The 16,129-nt window shown below is 37.1% G+C and overlaps 1 protein-coding gene across 1 annotated transcript in view; it reads left to right on the plus strand.

Moving 5' to 3' along the window:
* SLC8A1 (solute carrier family 8 member A1) overlaps nt 1-16,129 on the plus strand; it is a gene marked incomplete at its 5' end in the record, with an annotated part of 321,098 nt that overhangs the window by 96,201 nt on the left and 208,768 nt on the right.

Raw genomic sequence — 16,129 nt, forward strand, 5'->3', positions numbered from 1 at the left:
CTAGAGAACATAGAAGAGTTTGATTTTGAACATGCTGGATTTTACATGCTGTCAGAGGCAGTTGGAAATGTAGGTATGAGATTAAAAAGAATTGAGATCTGAAAATAGAGATGGAGTGTTAGCAACAAATAATGACTGATCAGGTTATATTACCTAGAGAAAGAATATAAAAACAAAAAACTGTACGAGAACTTTGAGAAATGTTCTCAAACAGTGGTTGGAGGAAGAGGAACTTGAGAGAAAGAGAATGCCTGACAAGTGACAAAGAAGGTAAATCACTGTAGTATCACATCAGGTGTAGTTGGGAAGATGCTGTTTCAAGGGTGAAAGTGAATTAACTATTACTAATTATGGAACCATCCATAGGGAGTTTGTAATTTATGTAGATCAGGCTGGCATGTTAAATATACTCACATGGTGCTTCTGTGAAAGAGAAATCCTTAGAATACTTAATTTCCTTTCTTATGACACTATTTACCATCCTGGATAGGCCCCCACCTCAACTCATCCTATCCTAACAATGTCCCCCAAATCTGACCTTTCTGTTAACTATGATCTTGTCCTTTCTTCTCTCAATTTGTGTGGTTATTATAGTTGTTTCTTGGATTGTATGATTTTTCAGGATAAAGATTATTTTTTAAACTAAATTCTGGCTCAAAGTCTAGCAAAGTGTTAATCAGAAAGAAGGTGCTTGAAACTTTTCTTTAAATGCTAAAATGTGTGGGATGGTGTTGTGGTGTAGTGGATAAAGCCGCTGCCTGCAACACCAGCATCCCATATGGGTACTGATTTGTGTCCCCACTGCTCTACTTCCTGGCCTGGGAAAAGCAGCCCAGGGGTGTGGGCCCCCTGCTGCCCTCATGAGAGACATGAAAGAAGTTCCTGGCTCCTGGCTTTGGCCTGGTCCAGTTTTGGCTATTAGGACCATCTGGTGAGTTGAATTAGTGGATGGAAGATCAATCTCTCTCTCCCTCTCTTTCTCTCTCTTTCCCTGTCTCTGTAACTCTGACTTATGAATAAATAAATCCTGTAAAAATGCTATAATGTGAAATTTGGTAACATGTATTAAGTATCATAAAACAACTACCTTTTTGGCATATTAATGCCTCTTGAACTACATTCTACAGGAATAATTTAAATGCAAAAATATATGAACAAATGTATCTATTACAGTTCCTTCAGAATAGTGTAAAGGTCCAGTATGGTAATAGTGGAGTGTTTATGAGAATTGTATAATTATGTCATTCAATGGAATCATGCAATTTTCAAGACTAGGGAGAGTATTTACCAACCTCAAAATACAGTTAATGTTTGAGAAAAATGCAAGATACAATTTTTTTGTGTGCCATAATCTCATGTATAAAATGTGCATATGGAAAATATTAGAATAGATTATATGAAAATTATGACAGGAAAGATTGCAAGTGGTCTCTTTTTCAGATTTGCTGCATTGCTGTTATAAATCATCTTATATAAAATATTTTGTTTCCTATAAATGACCTAATACTGTGCAATGAACTTGGCAGGTTACTTGGGCCAGTAGCTTTTTTCTATGAGTGAGCCATAACCTTGGAATCAATACCTCTGTATTCTGGTTAGAATTCTTTTGTTTCCACACAGTCATCTTTAAATTCACATTTTTAGTCTAAGTGGATCAGAGAAAGTAGATTAAGACAACTCTTAATATGCAGGCTTTTCGGGAAAAGGCTAAATGGTGTCATCTTCAAATGTACATAGTATTACCAGACTCTTAAGAACCATTAGTAGCCCATGGTAGTAATGGCCTTGACACTGATCAATACCAGCAGTTTGTTTCAGCTAATCAGTATGGACAATGAGACCACCTTGTCCTTCCACTGCTGGCAGTTCAAAGGTTAAAAGAAAAAGGAAAGTAAGAGTTAAGAAAATGGATATCTAATAAAGGCAGAAGAAGCAAAATTTCTTTCTGTGAAATAGGAAGAGACTAGGAAAAACTGAGAAGAAAGGTTTTTAACTTAAGTATATCTGGCTCCCCGATATTCTCTTTCTTGACCTTTTTTTATTTCTTCCCTGCTGTTCATTGGAGCCTTTCAAACAGAAGCAATCTAGTTTCAAAAGCTGTAACTATTTTTTTAAAATCTTTCTTCTATTCAATATTCTTAGGTGGTCTTGGCAATACAGAGAACTACTCTTTGTTTCTCAGAGTACACGATGCCAAGAGTGGGAGGTTTAACATCACAGGTAAAGACAAGTGCAAAATAAGGGGGCAACAGAAGGCAGGGTGTGGATGGGAGTTAGAGTGGAGGCTCCTCAAGAACTATGGGATACACTCTCCAGCACCATCCAACTCCCACCTGTTGAAGTCACCAGCTCTGAGTTTGACAAGACTTTTGCAGAGATGAGTTTGTCTCATAGCTCTGTCGTACAGTTCTGCCTGAAAACTCCAGGCCAGAGGATGCTGGGTTCCACCACAGCACAGAGTGCCCCGCTGCTGACAGCAGGTGCAGACATCTGCTTGGGAATCATCTCTGCACTGTTCAGAATTGCAGACGGTCCCTGTGGGCTGGTGACTGTGGAAGCCCATGCTTCTTGACATTATGCAGGCTCAGCAAGGGCCCCTAGTTTGTATTAATGTATGTTTTATCCTTTTACCAGAGTGACGTGATCTGTAAAGGACAGTGGAACTTAAAGAGATTCCCAAATGAAAAGGTGCTTATTTTTTATGACATTAAATCAACATTTATTAGATTGATTCAGGTTTCAAGACTGGGTCTAAAGGTAATTTGCTCAGGATTTTAAAAATTGAATTATAATATATGAAAGTAAGACCTTCTAATATGATTGCATTGCTCATAGATTGATGAATGAATAATCTAGAGAAAGTAGTCATTGTGCCTAGCTTTTCACAGAGATACCATTAGTAAAATTATTGATCTACACCCACAGGTATGCAATGGAAGCGCAGTATTGCTTGGATCAGTTAGGACTCTTTCCTGGTTCCAGGTTCCTGACACAACATCCTCTTCCTGACCTACCTAAAACAGTCAGGATTTTCACTGTACTTACCTTAGGGAACAGAGTGTGCTTTTCCTGAATCATTGAGCATCAACCTAAATTGTGAATAAACCTCCACTCTTTTCTGATCAGTAAAGAGAAAATAGAAGTCATTTTCCCTATAAGGAACTAATTGAAGTTTCTCTCTACAGAGTCTATCTGCAGAAAGCAAACATACTTATAAATAAATACATTGGAGCATTGCTCAGGGAGGAGTGGGAAGGGTTGTGGGGATTTCTTGGATATAAAGGGAGGGTGGGGAAGTGCCATGGAAGCAGTGCACTGGAGCACAGAGAAGATACTGAGGGCAATGTGGGAAGGAAAGATCCAGAGCAACAGTTTTCCAAATCTCTGTGTAGCCATCCTGTCTTTGCACTAAGGAGGTAGGCAGTGTTAGTGCTGTCCCCGGAAAAGACGTGCACCATCTCGAAGATGCTTTCTAACTAAACCAACAAGGTGGCAACACATAGTGTTTGTGGGGAACAAAAAGTTGTATGTTCCTGAGCAGTTTCAGATTTGAGACATTTGTGCCTCTAATAGAACATGAAAGGGAGGGAGGGAGGGAGAGAGGAAGGGACCAAAGAGAGAAAACAGGAAAAAGATGGAAAACAGAAAGGGGATGCAGTGAAGAACAGAAGGGAGGCAGGGAGGCAGGGAGGCAGAAAGCTATCCGCTCACTAGATTGTCTAGTGGGTGAATAAAATGGCCACTTTGTGGAGACTAGAACATGACATTCTTAATAAACCAATAAGCTACTTAACTTTAAATCATTTAGAATAGGGATTTATAATATTTCTCTTTGTAACAACAAAAAGAATACGTCTTCAGAATTAGGGAAAAGCAAATGATTGTGTCCTATTTGGGTGTACAGCAGAGAATTTAAGTAATTTAGTTTTATCGATTTAGGAGGTATTTCTAAAATGGCTTTATGTTATGTTTGAAACCTATTTAAAACTTACTATAACTCCTACTCTTTGATTTTTCTGAGTATTTCCCTTCTTTAAAAATGCAAGCCCTTCCTACCTAATCACTTATGGTGTAAATTAATGCTATCATTTTACTTCTAACAGAGTGTTCATTTAAAAGTTAAAAGTTCTTGACTAATTCCCTTACACTCATTCAATTTTGTGGATTTTTAAGACATCTCAATCTCTTTGTTTACACAAATTTATTTATAAATATGGTGAATATATGTCCAGGTTTTCATGAGACAATCTTGTTTATACATATTATAATTATTAATAGTGTCCCCTTTACTCAGCAAGTGCCCAAGATCAAAATGAAAATTACATGGTAACTATTTAGAAGCCAAATATGCATGAAAATGAGCAAAATATTTCAGAGTTTTTTTTTAATCTTTTTAAAAAATGTAAGGTCATAAAACATCTTTCTTATAACTTTCTGATCTCTTCAAGAATGAATTAAGCAGCTTAATAAGAGATCTAATTTCTGGCATTATTTCATAGGACTTAAACATTTTAAAATATCTCTCAGTCCCAGCAATGTATTTAGAATCTAGTAAAATACTCTCAGAAGCTATTTGGGTAGGAGGGTATGTTTTTGTTGTCTTTCTCCTTCTAAAAACTAGGCAATGGGACAAATAATCATCGAGTTGCAGCTGTTTTGTTCATATGCTTCTTTATAATGCCACTCTGTTAATTTCACATTATGCTGTTTCCTGGTACTTGAATTTTGCCACACAAATATTTATGGAATGAGTGTTAATAGAATTTTGAATTGGGGGATTTGAAAAAGAAGATTATGACAGGCAAGTAAGCCAGAAATCCAGATTTGTTTAATGTTGAATAGATTAATCACTCAGACAATTCTGTTTGCAAGACGTGGGAGCTCTTTATTGACTAGAGTTTCCTATGGGAGTCAGTTAAAGTCTTAAATGGTTTGTTTGTGTTTCATACCCTAAAATGGAAATAATTAATAAAATTCAGGATGATTGCTTATCAAGGAGACACTGTGTGATGGATGTCAATCTTTATAGCTACTCAAGAAAAATGATTGTCAGCCTAGTAATTTGTAATAAAGACGCCGGCAACTCTTGGGAACAAAAGCATTATAGTTGCCTATATTATGTTGCTTTACAAAGAAATTAATACGTTTTTTCTTACTGTCTGTATGATTCTCTCCTTATCCTTAACTTTTGACAACTTGACTACAGTATTCCCTGGAGAAGATCTTTTTCAGTTGAGTCTGCTTAGGGTTCTTGATCTTCCTATATCTGTCAATAACCTCTGATTCTATCCATCATCAATGTGTTGTAAATGTTATGTAATTAATTAACTTTTAAATTATAAAAACTCTTGAACTGAAATTTAGTAGCAATCCATTTCATTTCCATTCTGGAGAGTGTTAAATATGTCTCAATTTATCTTTAAATATATATTATAAAACCAACCATTGAGAACTGCTCTAAGAATTAAATGAGTGAGAGAGTGAGGGAAGGAAGGAGACAGAGAAAGACAGTGTTTAGTGTCTAGCACATGGTAGCAGGCAATATACAAGTGATAATTTTTAATCATTTTTGTTTTTTCATACTAAATTGATATTGCTCGAATTTAGCTTAATTGAAATATTTGTGAAGGCATTAAAAGTGAAACATGATGGAGTTCTTTCTCAAACATTTTTGGATTTCTTACAAAGTTGCAGATACTGGGATAGTTACATGGAGAAAAGAATAAAGGTGAATAAATAAATTTCTGATTCAAGAAGTTTAGCTGATAAACTCAGGGATATTTGGAAAAAGTAGAATAGCGTTTCTGGAATCATTACCTATATCATCTTTTCTTAAGCTCATTCAGTGAGATGCAATAGGGGAAAGGAAAAATCAGAGAAATGTAATATGTGAACTTTAATATGTGAGCTTTATAATTTTCTTGATTCTAGTGGCAACCATTGTGGACCCTTCCATTTTCTAAAAGCTTCAGCATCAAATGGAGTTCAATGAATGACAGCATTCTTCAGTTGAAGCAAACAGTAGAAATGTAATAAATGCTTGTGAATAGATTGAGTAGAAATATTTCACATACTAGTATCTCAGCTGATCCATTACATGTAAGGGAACAAACTGTATACCTCATGCCTTAGAGAGAGCCTTATGGTCATTGTCTATGTTAGTATATGGATCCTGAGGTCCATTTTCTTTTCTGAATGATAGAATCCTGGTTAGAATTGACGGAAATTGTTATACTTATGAGTGTCTTAGGTGGTTGACTTGTGCAATCCATACACCAAAATTTAAGAAAAATCAATTCAATTCCTTAACAGATGTTTTTCATGAGCTGTTAAAGTCATTACTGGAATGCAAAAAACCCAGCTGTTGGAATTATATGACCAAAAACATAAATGGTAAAGTCTCATATTTCCTTTAATTTGTAGATTAGGAAATTGATCCAGTGGTACCAGAAGTAGATGTGTGACCTTGAAAACTATACAGAGCCAAGTCTAACAGGGTTTCCAACTCCAAATTCAAGGATTTTCTAGTCTCTAATTTGCCTGGCTCTTTCTCATACAATCCCTTCTCCTGAGTGGTTAGAATGGAAAGTCCAGGGGAACATGCAAATATAAGACAAAACTGTTGATATCTAAAAGCAAAATTGACTAATTTTGTTCTGAACTATGATTGGCAGAGTGTTCTGGGAGCACAAGGAGAGGCCAGCCACATTTTATTTTAATACCTTTTCCTTAGTTCATCAAATGCTCTTTGAAAGAGACTCTTAAAAGAGAAAATTTAGAAAATATTGAAAATGAAGAATATCCTTTTTAAGTATTATTTCCTATGTTACATGATACATTTAACATCAAGTCATTCTTCACAATGAGATATACATCAAAGTAAATTCAAAGAGATGTTCAGAGTTTAAAGAGACCAAAAATAACTAAAATCTATCTCCTTATATTATTTGATAAATCCTCTGATCTTGGGTGAATTCCATTCTTCTCCATTTTAACACTGTTAGCATTTTTAACATTTCAAATCAGAGTTAGGCCTGGCTTTGTTTGGGCTTATCCACAGTACAAAACATACATGAAATGCCAAGAAGGTAGACTATATGCACTGAAAGCCATCTGCTAACCCCAAATCAAGTGGACCAGTTAACTAAATACAGAAAGGAAATGGGACATAAAGGGTTAGAGAATTGTATAACGTTGAAGTACAAGATTGACTGCTCTTTAGTTAGCATATATTTATGTATATAACTTTGATTTATTCATTTTAATTTTACATTTTCTGATTTATTCATTTTCATTTGAAGGGCAGAGGCAGAAATATCTTCTATCTGCCTGTTCATTCACCAAATACCCACAACAACAGGAACCTGGAACTCCATCTAGGTCTCTCCTGTGAGTGGAAGGAACCCAAGGGCTTGAACCGTCATCTAATGCCTCTCAGAATGCAAATTAGCAGTAAACTGGATTGGAAAAAGAGTGCCTGGGACTCACACCAGGCATTCCAATATGGGATGCAGGTGTCTCAAGCAGCTCTTAGACTATTGTGCCAAACACTTGCTCCCAGCCTGGCCAAGAGCTTAATTGAACTTTGATAAAGACATTGATTGTGTATGAAGTTTGCACTGAAAAACAAAATAATAAATACTATTTTTTGTAATTAAAACTACTAAATGTCTGTATATGCAAATGTAATAAGTGGAATTAAGTTACAAGAATAAACATCAGTATGCAGGCTGTGAGAGACTTAGGCAATATGAAGTTGACAATAATGGTGATGATGTTGACAATGGCAACAAATTTTAATGTTCATTAAGTCCCAGCTGTATGCATTGTTCTCTACTTTGCAGTTTAACCTATATTCTGTATCCTTACAACATATTTTCAAGGGGGAGGGATGTTACAATCCCCACTTAACAGATGGAGAAATTATCTGCTTATTCAAGAAACATTGAATGTTACCCATTTGTTGGAATGTCAGAAATGTTCATATATCAAAGGTGAATATCACAAAGTTCTTCTAGCTCCTAAAACTCCACTTGTTGGGGTGAGCCCAGCAGTTTAGACACCACTTGGGGCATTTGTATCTCCAATCAGAGTGTCTGGGTTCAAGTCTTAGCTATGATCCTGATTCCAGATTTCTGCTCATGTGTACTCTGGGAGGCAGCAGATGATGGCTCAAAGAGTTGGGTTCCTGCCACTCACATGGGACATCTGCATTGACTTCTTAGCTCTGGGCTTCAACTTGGTCCATCTCTGACTGTTTTATGCATTTGGGGAGTAAACAAGCAGATGGAAGATAAATCAATCTCTCTCTCCTAGTTCTCACCCTCTCTCCCACACTCCTTCCCTCAAATAAATAAGCAATAAATTTTATAATTAAGTAAAAATCCACTTGTTCTGCTATACCACTTCTCTTCATTAAATGTAGTGCTTCACTGTGATTTATGGTGAGTATTCAAGATAGTGTTTACTTCCTGTGTCTTTTAAGTATAGTATTTAGTTAATTGAAAGCCATTTGCCACCTAACACTACTAGTAAACTCTTGAAATCTATGTTTATAGGATATTTTCTATTTTTGGATTGAGCAGTGGTGTTGAAGAGAAGTTCAAGATGTAAAAGAAACCACAATGTTTATCTCATACCAAGAATGCATTGTTCAATTCTTAGTGCCTCCTTTTAGTAGAAAGATAGACAAAAATCTCTAGAGAAAGATGATCAAAATTATGTAATATCCAGAAATCATTATTTTTTTAAATTGACAAAATTTTAAAAAAATAATTAGGATCTATGAGTTCATAATAACTTCTTTAAGATATTTAAGGGGTTCCCATGGGAAAAACTGTAGCTCCAGAAAGGCAGAATGATGGCTCATGGAGCCATTAATGAATGAAACTTTCTGCCTAAGAGAAGAGGAGTTTTGTGACAGGCAGAAGTGCTTATATATGGGGTTATGAGATGTGCTGCTTAGTGAGGCAGCACTAAGCATTCATTTATTTAATCGTTTGCTCAGGAAACCTATATTTACTGCCCTCTCTAAAGAACATATGGCCCAAAGAGAGATCAATACTGTCAAAGTTATATCAACCAGGTTACAATGGAAGCTCAAAGAATTAATTGAATAGCAGCTGCAAAGCCTCATGCTGCAGAGAACCAGAAAGGGAAAATACAGTCCTGATAGTATTAAGAATAGTAGTTCCCATAGTTCAGGGCCTCTGAACAGAGTGAAGAAAAGCAGAATTCAATACAGTCAGTGTTGGACAATTTGTATTATATTCCAAATGTTTGACCACACATAAGCCAAGGATGGACCAGGCTGAACCCTAAAGCCAAGAAATAATCCAGATGTCCCCTGTGGGTGGCAGGAACCCAACCCTGCTGCCATCTCCTGCTGCCTCCCAGAGTACACATGAGCAGAAAGCTGAAATCAGGATCAGATTTAATCCAGGCCCTCTGCTGGGGGTACAGGTGTCCCACCTGGTGTCTTAACTGGCTTATTGTTCTGCTTTAGGATATTATAAATTCCCATTGTGAAAAAATTGCGAGCTTATAAAATGATCTGTCACTGTGATTTGTCTCTGAAGTGAAAGAAAGCTAATCTTCTGTCTATAACAGGAATGTGCTAAGAATTCAGGTCTTCTCATTGCCATCTATCTATATCACCTATTTATCTGGGCTTTCATGTCTCTCCAAATTTGGTTTCCCAGGAACTGAAAGCCTTCCAGTAGGCATATTTATAGTAGTAGAAAATCGATGGGATTACTGTTAAAATTCTAGTGACTAACATCTATAAAAATTCTTTACCTTGGTGACCAAATTTAAACTCATATCTCATCAAAAGATTCAGGGAAGAAAAGAATAGCTTATGTAGGACAACTTTCCCAAGTGTCATATACAGTAGGCATTTGACGCAGTAAATAGGCTTGGGTCTGATAGAGCCTATTGTAAAGTCAAGGATCCTGAAGATTGAATTCTGATATATGTGGTTATCTTCATCAGTTACACTCAGCAGATAAAAATAGTAGCACCATCTTTGGCCTGATTCTACTAAATATCTCTAGGTTTTAGTTAGATAGCAGTGGTCTACATTTATGTGGGGCATTCATTATACTCCGTAGGGTTGAATAGTAGTTTAGGAATGTGAGAATTGGAGCACAGTAGGCAATGCTGGCATGTCCACCTATTGGTCCAGTGACCTTGGGAAAGTTATGAAGTCTTTTTCCTTCTCTGTAAAATAGGGATGATAATATCTGCCTCCTAGAATTGTAGTGAAGATTATTACGTTAGCTAATATACTACGTGGAAGTGATTTTATTATAATCCTTAGTACATATTAACTGTGAGTCCCAGTTGTACTGAGTTATCAGATGGGCACTTGGAATGGGTTTTTGAAAATATGAATGTCCCATCCTGTCCAGGACAGTCTCTGGATAGGTAGTTCTGAGATGAGACTCAGATCATTATATCTTAAACCATTGATTTAGGAAAGTCTGGTGCACACCAGAGTTTGAAAATCTCATGCTGATAATTTTTATATTTTTGCCTCATCCAAACTTAGTGTTCCAGCAAATTTCCTTGGCCAGCTTAATATGTAAGGAAAGAAAGAAAAATAATTAGGTTTTCATGTGATAGCACTCGTTGCCATGGATCTGCATGGAGCCCCTCCTTTCTAGTCAAACTCTGGACTGGCTCATGTTATGCTACCAGATGTTTCGCTGATATTCTCAGTCTTGACCCACCAGGAAATCTGCAGATTGAATATCCCCAGTGGTCAGCGCTGCAGCTCAATAGGCTAATCCTCCGCCTTGCGGCGTCAGCACACCAGGTTCTAGTCCCGGTTGGGGCGCCGGATTCTGTCCCGGTTGCCCCTCTTCCAGGCCAGCTCTCTGCTGTGGCCAGGGAGTGCAGTGTAGGATGGCCCAAGTGCTTGGGCCCTGCACCCCATGGGAGACCAGGATAAGTACCTGGCTCCTGCCTTCGGATCAGTGTGGTGCGCCGGCCACAGCACGCCAGCCACGGCGGCCATTGGAGGGTGAACCAACGGCGAAGGAAGACCTTTCTCTCTGTCTCTCTCTCTCTCACTATCCACTCTGCCAGTCAAAAAAAAAAAGAATATCCCCAGCAGTGACATCACAGAACCTTAGACAATGGTCAGCATTCTGTTTCTAGTGTAATGAAAATAAAATACCCTTTGCAAAAATTGAGGAATTATCATAAATTTTCTGTACATACTGCTATGTTTTAAGTTACCTTAAATAAGTTCCTTTAGTAAAATAGTTCTCTTAAATAAGACCACTTAAAATAATAAACTTATAATATCTGGGGAATCTTATACTCTAATTACAAATTGAGCTTGTTTTATTTTTAAATAGCTTCTTTTAAAAAATGTACAATGCAGATTCATATTTTAATAGTCATTTTTCTAGTTGTACATTCCTTTGGCATTAGTCATGTGTGCTTTTGTTTTGAAGGGTATTGAGTGAAACATAATTAATCAATGGTTGTTAAAAGTTAGTATAGGTTTTCTCTAATAAAATTTGCTTTCAGTTTTTCATTCCTACCAGTGCTCACTTTTTCAGTGATTTGTTGACATGAGTCAGAATTCAACTCCAGCCTAAACCAAAACAGCTATTTTCTCTAACTCAGAAAAATATGAATCATAAAACCAATATGATTATTTGATATATATGGAGCTTATTTTATTACTACTGCCTTGCATCAGTTGGAGAATAATGGATACTGTGTGTCTCCAGCTTGGAATAAGTACCAGGGAAAAGCTGAACAAGGAAACTTAGAGAAAAACATTTCTACTTGAATCAAAAGTAACTAACCTTATCTCTGACAAGGATAGTTTCAGAGAAGCTGAACTTTTAAGTAATTTGTAACCTTAATTCTGGAAGATTTATTTCCAGTGCTGCAAATACCACTAATAATGAGTGTTGTTAGCTTAACAACATTTTTTTTTTAAATATGAACTTTCTTTTTCTTTTTCTTTTTCTTTTCTTTTCTTTTCTTTTCTTTTCTTTTCTTTTCTTTTCTTTTCTTTCTTTCTTTTTTTTATTTTTTTATTTTTTTTTGACAGGCAGAGTGGACAGTGAGAGAGAGAGACAGAGAGAAAGGTCTTCCTTTGCCATTGGTTCACCCTCCAATGGCTGCCGCAGCCTGCATGCTGCGCTGATCCGATGGCAGGAGCCAGGTGCTTATCCTGGTCTCGCATGGGGTGCAGGGCCCAAGCACTTGGGCCATCCTACACTGCACTCCCTGGCCACAGCAGAGAGCTGGCCTGGAAGAGGGGCAACCGGGACAGAATCCGGCACCCCGACCGGGACTAGAACCTGGTGTGCTGGCGCCGCAAGGCGGAGGATTAGCCTAGTGAGCCGCGGCGCTGGCCTTAACAACATTTTTGAGCGCTTACTCTGTGCAAGTGAACAGAGTCTCTGCTCTCCTGGAGCTTTATTTGAGTGACAAGAGACATAAATAAATGAGCAAGTGATGATAACATACAGCAGGGCAACTGGGACGTAGGGAGTTTCAGGGATGGTAAATGTCATAGAACCTGTTTGGTTTTCCTTGTCCTATTGGGATTGCGAGTAGCCGCTGGGAACTAGGAGGTGTTGGAACACCATTGGTGATGTAGGAAGAGAAGCCACGCTGAGGCAAGGGAGATGTTTTGGGTGGCAGCCATGGTAGGGCCCTGTGTGTAAGGAAGGGCTGCCATTTGGAAATTAGCTCAGAGGTCTCAGAAGAAGCAAGGATGATGCGGGATTGTATAAAAATAACAGAAAAATCTGTGGGAGGGGAGTTGATGCTGTTGATTTAGTCCTGGTTTCTTCTTTGTTCAGAAGCATTGTCTGGGGTAGCTGCTACAAAGGCAGGTCTCAGATCCACCAGAAACTGAAGGTGGTGCGGAGGGGGGAGGGGTTTGTAATCAGGGCCTAGTAGGACACCAAGTGACTCTGGAGCCTTGTTTTTGAAGGGGCTCCCAGTCTGTGAAGGTACTTTATTCTCTTCCTACTCCTCTAGGAATAATTTCACTTAATGGGGCTGCTGGTCAGCTGCCAAGGACCTCCCTTGAAGGGCTCTTTGAAGTTGCCTATGGGATCCCTGAGGATCTGATGGTGGGATTAGGTCTCTCTTTCAAGCAGCCTGAGTACCACAATGTCCGTGCCCCGCCCCCCCCCCCCCCCAGCATAGCATAATCTACTCAAATGTTGATAAAACTAATCTCATTCTGTTAAGGGCAGCTGAGACTATGGTAGACAAGAATTGAAAATTGCTATCAACCACAGGAGTTAATATCAAAGCAACTATGAGTGAAAGCTGGGTTGAAGTTCACTGAGGGCTGGGCCTGTTAGCTCTCACCCAGACCACATCAGTGCGGAACTGACCACGGTGCTGGGGTAGTCAGACATGTAGAGAAATGTATTAGAGTACAGCTGTCTCTCCCACATGCAATTCAAATTGTTTTAGTTCAAATCTTTATTACACAGTGGCTCTTGGAAGTTGGCACTTTTTATCCACCATATTTAATGGGTTAGAAAATGGGGACCATGGCTCTATTTTACTATGTGGGAATATTGGTAATAATAATGATAATAATAGTTGATATTCATTGACTGCTTATTGAGTAGTAGACACCATACTAAGCACTTTAAATATATGAAGGGATTGCTTCTCATCCTTTTAGCTAAGAGCAAGTATAAATGTATACATGTATGAAGGGTCTTAAAAAGTTTATGGAAAATAAGTATTATGAAAAAGTTATGCATGGATTTCAAACATTTTGCACCAAAATAAACTTATTTTTAATGCCACTTTCCCTTGGACTTTCAGGAATATCTTGGAATATGTCATTTATTCCTTACTAGTTAGGAATAAAACTATAAGATATGCACTACTAAAACCCACATATTGCAGTTGAGGAAACTGAGGCCCAGTTAATAAAATAGCATGCAGAAGATCATACTAGTTATGACATTTGTCAACTAGTATACAGAACCAGCCAGCCAGCCTGGCTTAACTCTTACTATACAGTAATGTAATATTTTACAAATTCTAATTTGAGATCCACCTTTATTCTAATGTTATATAGAGACACATCTCAAAGTGAAATGACTTATTAGCTACCTACCTGTCAAACATTTTTCACTTTTCCAGGTAAAACTTCAGGGCCACCCTTTCTGTGAAGTGTTCTCTGACTTTTTCTGGAAAGTTCCCACATCATACATTTAACTGATTAGGTACCTGTCTCAGGCCAATGAAATGAAAGCTATTTACTTGTCTGTTTCTGGCTGTTAGAATGGCATTTGGCATAAACTGATATCTTTCCTGTTGCTACATCTTTGCCTCTTCCTTGTATCTTTGCACTGATATACATTACTAAAGATTGTGTTTTAAGGTGCAAGCAACTTATCACAATGTGAATTAACACATGAATCCTGTGTGTGCAGCAGATGGAACCATTTAACAGAGGATCTCATTGGCACTTTGTGACAGACTTTCCAAAATGTCAACAAATGGTATTCTGAGAGTCTTTTGTTGTCCATGGGTTTATAGTATTATATATCACACTCCAGTTATGTTTTCTTCATTAAACTTGTTATTTTATGCTTGATTTTTCATTGAAATATCTTTAAACAGAGTTTTCTAGGTGATTCATTGGATTAGAGTATGAAAACCTGAAAATAAAACCCATATTATTACTTCCCCAAACTGCATTCATATACTTAAATGATGACTTCTAAGTAGGCAGGGTGGAATCAAAAGTAAATGATCTCATATTTATAACTTTTAAAGCTTTGTCTGTTAAATGCAAGACCCCAGACTCTCAAGAATCAGTAGCCTTGGAAGGTTACAAGTAAACCTGAAGGAATATGTGGTCAACTCATTGTGTTTGCTTTTACAAATAGATTTGAAAGGTATAGGAAGCAGATTTAGGAGAAAATGCAATTCTGTCTCTAGAAGACAATACTAACCAGACAGATCAGTTATATTTGCTCTGATATTCCTTCTCTGTTTTCTAAATATAGCTTATATTTTAAGTGTTTGTACAGAAGTGTTTATGGGACACCCAGTTTCTCCTTGATTTGAGTTTTTGCTCAAATTGACTAAACTTATGCAAGCAGTTTAGGAATAGCATGTGAAAGTGTTCAGGTGTCAGAGCCTTTTGCTAAATTTCAAAAGGCAGCATACTTTTTCCCAAAGAGTTGAATGGACTTAGTTGAGTTGATGAACAACATCTTCTTTTTGTTAATCTGCAGTTGCATATTGACCTTAGAATCATTTTTTTGGCCCTTGTAATGATTTAATTGTCAGCACTTTTGATATTCATGTGATCTCACAGACAGCCTTCACCAGCACATCACCAACAACCAGTTAAGTAATCCTGTAATATTTAGATTATATTGAATAGTGTTGACATTATGGTTAATATTACTTTCAATTCTTTTATGATCTCTGGAAAAAATTTAAATTTTTTATCATAAATTAGAAAAATGTTTTAACCACTAAAATAAAAAATAGTGGAGAATTTTTACACATTTATGTCCTTGAATTTGTACTTATTTCCATTTTAAAAGAAAAAACTATCTTGAGAATTGTTTTATGAAAATTTGTGATCTCAATGAAAGTTGTACTATTTTTAAACCAATAAAATGCTCCTGTTTTTAATCTAATGAACTAAGTGGAATTTTATATGGAAGGTATTTGTCAATATTTAACCAAATATTGTGTTCATATACAATGCTCAAAGTGATAAGAAAAAATTCTTTAAGCTCCTTGAATGAATCTAGGTATTTTCCAATGGAGAGAGAACAGTGCTTTGTGGGTATACCAAAACTTATTAAAGTAGAATTCCTTTAAGTAAATCACATTTTTTCCAACATACAAGTAGTGAGTCTCTTCCTCAATATCTTTATATCCTTGAATGGCAGAGGAAAATCCAATTTAGTCTGGAATCCTATCTATCTGAATGGGTACTGGATCCAGATGAAATACGTTATCATTGATTATGATCAGAACAAACTGGCACCTCACTTTTCACCATGTGCAATGTAATAAATGCATACGCCAGTGATAGACAACGTTTATTATCAGGTGTTCTGTATTGGTCATAACTGCATGTGCTGTACTTTGT

This window comes from Oryctolagus cuniculus, chromosome 2 (assembly GCF_964237555.1).
Source record: "Oryctolagus cuniculus chromosome 2, mOryCun1.1, whole genome shotgun sequence".
NCBI classification, from domain to species: domain Eukaryota; kingdom Metazoa; phylum Chordata; class Mammalia; order Lagomorpha; family Leporidae; genus Oryctolagus; species Oryctolagus cuniculus.